The sequence below is a fragment of the Cupressus sempervirens genome, chromosome 5, assembly GCF_028749045.1.
Source record: "Cupressus sempervirens isolate cs-2001-9-10 chromosome 5, ASM2874904v1, whole genome shotgun sequence".
Classification (NCBI taxonomy): Eukaryota; Viridiplantae; Streptophyta; class Pinopsida; order Cupressales; family Cupressaceae; genus Cupressus; species Cupressus sempervirens.
Genome location: NC_143122.1, coordinates 594,375,773 through 594,381,547, shown reverse-complemented (window position 1 = coordinate 594,381,547; position 5,775 = coordinate 594,375,773). Strand labels below are relative to the sequence as shown.

Here is a 5,775-nt window from a genome sequence, read left to right as displayed (position 1 = left end):
TTCCTTAGTTCCAAACTTTTCATCAATTCTCACATTTGTGCATTCAACTATTGTCTTAGTTATATAGTTAAAACATCAGTATGCCTTGCTTTCAATAAATAGCCAAGAAACATACCTTCATCACTTATTGGATCAAACTTACCAACACTAGTGCATTTCACCCTAAATCGCAACCAAGAATTGTGACCAAGTTTATTAAATGGGTTGGTTGGTCGCATTATAAAGCAAATTTTTGTTTTCTTTTTAAAACATGCCCGTGTTGGTCGCAATTGCGACAAATTAATTACGTTGAAATTGCGACACACACGGTAGCATAAAACCAAAAAAAAAGGGCAAAAATGTAATTCACATTTCATTTGGTGAAGCTGTGAGTCCAGTCTCCATCAACATTGGTGCGAGCAAAGCAAAAAGTCTGGTCTCCATCAACATTGGTGCGAGGGAAGCAAAAAAGTCCGGTCTCCATCGAAAAGGGCACAAGGGCACATCTACTACAGATCATTGATGGGTGTGTTTGATTGTAGAACATTGTAATAAAACTTTGTTGCGACTTATTGCTATGATTTTAGACTTCCATTTGTGCTTTCCCTTTTGTTTTAGCTCTTGTTCTTGCCACCTCCTTCATGCTCCGATCACATTGTATTTTAAAGTTTTTTTTGGGGTTTTTTTTTTCCACTTTTTATGATATGCAGTGGATCATCTCATTAGATTCTTCACTCATACTATGCAACTTTCCATGAACTGCCTATTTGGATTATGTTCATGATCTCAACTATTAGGGAAAACTTTGCACACTCTGTCTTCTCTCGACTGTGTAGGGTTCTATAATTTTGAACGCTTTTGATCTCCTTAGGGCATGAAGAGCCTTATCTTTATTAGGTCTTCTTCCTTTGAAATAGATGTTGTCTAAATTGACACTAAGTTTCTTATCAAACGCAATTGGCTACTTTGCATAATTCACACTAATAGAAACAGCAACACCAACTACTTATTACTCTGCAAGGAAAAAGTGAGCATCTTCTGCACCCCTTTCACAACTTTCATGCAAGATTTTGTGTTTGTTACAAAGTGCACTCCACATTTAATGATTCAGCTTGATAGAAGTCCTCTCCTTGGAAAATAACAAGCTTTTTCATTCTTGAATAGGGCTTGACTACTATTCTATTTATCCCAGGAATGCCATGTAAAACTCTCTGCCATATACTGACATATTCAGGTTGTATTGTGTTTTTAATGGACACTTTTAATGGATTTCTACCAAGCCACTACTTTAAGAATATGCTCTCTTTCGTCAAGATTACTTTCTAGGATAGTTACTAAACTTTTTATGTCAATACTTTAGTTAGAAATATGCTTTCTTGTTCAGCAACACAAAATCTACCTTGTCTTCATAATTTTGTAAAGTTCTCTGATGCTCATCTTGCAAAAACAACCTTGAAATTTTTAAAAATTCATTGAAACATAGTGCATATTCCTTGTTTCTTGTATCATATTTCATTATTCCACAAAGTTTTGCTCATGATCAAATCATACAATTACATAGCCTAACAGTTCCTTAAATCAAATTAGCATACATATAGAAAAAATGCACTTAGATGGCAGGTTGTGAAAGCAATCATATAGGGATGCAACATGGGTGGCCTATATTAATCCTTGAAACCTGCCATATGTATGAGGGCTTGGCACTACTAACAGTTGGCTAAACACATGGAGCGCATTATTTAATTCAAACACTACTTGACGAACCTCATCAGCAGTACGTTTTTGCTTTTGAAGTGTTGAAGTTGAAAACTTCTACATGGCAACACCAACATCAAAGCGTAACATGTAATTTGAGGATGCCAAATGTACTGCTCTTAATAATGTTCTTTTACAATCTTGCCACTATTCTACTTCATAATGTTATCGAGCTAAATATAATAAAATTTGGGTGTTAGTGCCAAAATAGAATTTCCTCAAACAATTTTGATACATTTTCACTGTAAGCCCAAACTATCCTTGTGCAAAGTAAACATGTGCTAGATTTACCCACACATCAGGCATCTGAACAAAGATGTTTCCTGCTACAGCTTCTTGAACTTGTGTGAAAATTTCCTTTGCAATATCAAAATGACCCCTTTCGGCTAGCACAATGCCTACCCCATTTGCAGCATAGACATTTCCAGGTCTCTAAGGCAACACTTTACAATACAGTTCCCTAGCCTTATCAGGATGTATTCCATCCACATCTGGATCCTTCTTCTCATTGTGTGAAGCTGTAAAATAATTCCAGTTTCCAAGAGAAATGTCAACATAAGCATCCTTACCATCTGATACATTTTGTGCAGTTTTAATTGTTTCTTTTGCTTTAAGCCAGTCATCTATTTTTAGTTCTAGGTTGCCAAGCATGGTAATCACATTTACCGAGGTTTTATCCACCTTAAGTGCCTCCCCAATCAATTCTAGGCTTACTTGGATCTCATTTCCAGCCTGGAACATGGCTGCAAGTCGTAGATATGCATCCACATAATCAAGAAACTTGAACAATATTAGCCTGTACAAAAGATTTGCTTTTCCAGTGTCATGTAGCTATTCAAACAGTCTGGCAAGATTAAATAGTATGGTATATGAAATATTTTACATATTCAACAATGGATGATCTATATTCTAAGAGATCTTTTGTAGTCAAAATAGAAGTTTGAAAATTGTTGAAAATCTAGTATAAGTTTATGTTGAAAATGGTTCTAATCTTTTAAATTGAATTCACCAAATAAAGTTATTTGAGAAGATGTTTTGTAGTCAATATAGAAGTTTGAAACATAGAAAATGTTATTTGTTTTTTATTTGTTTCACAAAAAGATTTTGAAGTCAACAAAAGGAAAATCAAGCGATGAAATTTTGTTCCTCTTATGTTCAATGATATAGTTCTATTATCTTTTTATTTTTATTTTTTTATTGAATATATATCTTAAAATTATTTTAAATAAATCTTAGGTTCAAATTTATTCAATATTTGATTTATCTTCCAAAAATAAGAAATTGAAACCCACTTGAAGATTTTTGTGACATATGACTTCTAAATGATCCATGAGAATTTAACTTATATCTTGAAAATATTCCAGATTGATTTGATTTACATTATTACATAAATACATATATGTTTCTAGAGATATTTAGTTTATTTAAATATGTTGTTGCTTCTGATCTATCTACTGTATAGGTAAAATACTAAAGGTTCACCACACAAAGAGTCTTTTTGATGAAATGATGTATTCACAAAATAAGAAGTATTACCAATGTAGGATGGAATGAATTATTTATTATATCATCCCCAAAATACCTCAATAGGAGACAAGAGGTAGTTGAATCATGAGCTTTCCATTGAGTTCGAAGATATTTTTAGAAAAAAAAATATGTATTTTTGGAGAATGGTTAACACTATAAAACACAAGTTATCTAAATAGATTATTGAATTTTTTGTTAGAAAATATCAACTAGGATAAGATTATAAATCAAGGATAACAACATGATTTGGTATCCTATTTCCAAGATAAAATAGGCTACAAAGAAAGAAAAGTGGTTCACTCATAATATTCTAAAATGCTAATTTGGGTATAAATTGTGTCTTGTTGTCTTTATGGGCTTCATTTGGCTGGTCATTAGCTAAAAAACTAGGAATATATAAAGATCAATTAAATAGGGATAATCATTTATAGTTTTTGTATGAACACATTTAGACTATTTTAAATTAAATATATTGATTTTCCTTTGCATTGAGTTGCTATAATAATTTTGTTTGCTTCAAATCCATATAGTAGATTAAATAAAATGTCTCATTATTTCTATATTCACCACTACTTATAGGTGAAAAAAGAACATTCAAGCATTCAAGGACTATTGTGATATTTTTTATGCAAGCTCACAATGTCCAATAGACTTGCAAACAACTAGAATGCTTCATCCCATGTATGAAAGTTTTCATTTATAAAATAGTTATTCTGTGGTATATGAAATATTTTATATATTCAACAATGAAAAATCTATCGTTCTCTTGTAACATTTAGAAAATAGTTTGAATACTTGACTTTCTAAAATATTTTGTTAGTATGCACATTTTTGGGGAGCCAAATGACAAAGATGAGCTTGAAATATTTGAATACATTCCTTTTCATACGAGTGATTATGAACACATGTCAAGATAGATTGAAATATAAATATATTTTTTTATCGCACACTTATGTAGTGCACACATTTAGATATGTGTAGTTACTTTTAAACATGTTAATCTAGTGTAACTTATAAAATGTCTAATATAAGTCTAGGTTGAAAAAGGTTATAATTTTTTAATGGAATTTGTCAAATAAAGTTATTTCAGTAGATGTTTATTAGTCAACATAGAAGTTTGAAACATAGAAAATGTTAGTTATTATTTTATTTGCTTCATAGAAAGATCATGAATCTTAGGGCTTCATTCGAATCTAACATGCAGACCTCGTTCATACTACTAATAACTGATCAGAAAAGCTTTTAAATCCAACATTTTTTTTTGTTTTTCCGATGGTTTCATGTATGATTTGGTGGTCTAGGGTGCTAAGAGGGAAGTTAGTAACATCATACCTTGCATCAGCATCTCTGTCTATGATGCAGGAGCACCTATTCATTGGATTTCTCATGGATAAATTCATATTTTAAATTATATTTAAATAGTATTTAAAAAGCAACTCAATTTAAATAGAGTTGTCACTTTATCCCATGGAAACTCAAGTGAAACACTTTCTTCTTCTAGTCGATGGAAGAATTCCATGTCCTTTAAACACACATGAAAAACTTCAGAATTGATACTAGGGCTTTTATTGATGAATTCAACCCAAACGCCATTTCCTAATGCCTCCATGAAAGTTTGTTGAGCCAACTCTAGTTCATCTCGCTCAAAATGAAGAACCCCAGTGTTGTTTAACAATTCAATGGGTACATCTTCTCTGCTCTTCTTCAGAAGAGACTTTGCTGTGTTAAGAGAATCTAAGGCTGCACTAGGGTCTGATGATATCAATAACTCACCCATCTTAATAAAGGAATGAGCATCACGTGGATCTATGTGAGTTTCCTTTCTTAGAATTTCCAAAGCCTTCTCTCGCTGCCCTTGTTGAGCATATATATGGCCTACAACTTTCAAGCTCTCACAGTTCTCAGGGTGAACCTCCAGAACCTTTTCAAAATTTGAGAGAGAACTCTTAAGATCTCCCAATTTCATTTAACCTGTCCCAACCCAAAGTATGGCAAAAAAAAATCTTGTGGCTTCTGGATTTCCTTGACTGATGCCATGTAGTAGCGGCCAGCAATTTCATAATCACCTTTGCTATGATAAGATCGTGCAATATTATAATATGAATGAGATTTCATGAGAGGGTGGTCTTTCGAAACAAGAGCTATCTTAGTCAACTGTTTATTTGGATCTCCACATTGCTAATCACTTGGATCAATGCTTTTCTCTTTCTTCACAAAATAGGTTTGGTCCCAGAGTTCAACAAGTCAAGAAAGTGAACCATTTAGGTTAGTGTCTCCCCTCCCAAATGATTTCCTCAAAATCAATATAGATGGGTTTTCAAGGAGTAATCCACGTCCAACAGGAATGGGTGGTACTAGTAGTGGAACTTTAAGCCATGTTTAAGTTTTTCTTTTCTACTTCCTTAAGTACTCATTCTAAAAATTAGATGGAAGCTTGGGCTATTCTCTATACTCTTGAGAAAGCCTGTGTATCAATCTGGAAAATGATTTTTGCAAGATGGACTATGATTCTTG

General features: G+C 32.7%; 1 pseudogene; it reads right to left on the bottom strand.

The window, feature by feature from the left end:
- Nucleotides 1-1,899: 1,899 nt before the first annotated feature.
- Nucleotides 1,900-5,376, bottom strand: LOC149557328 (protein CTR9 homolog pseudogene; annotated as a pseudogene).
- Nucleotides 5,377-5,775: the final 399 nt, after the last annotated feature.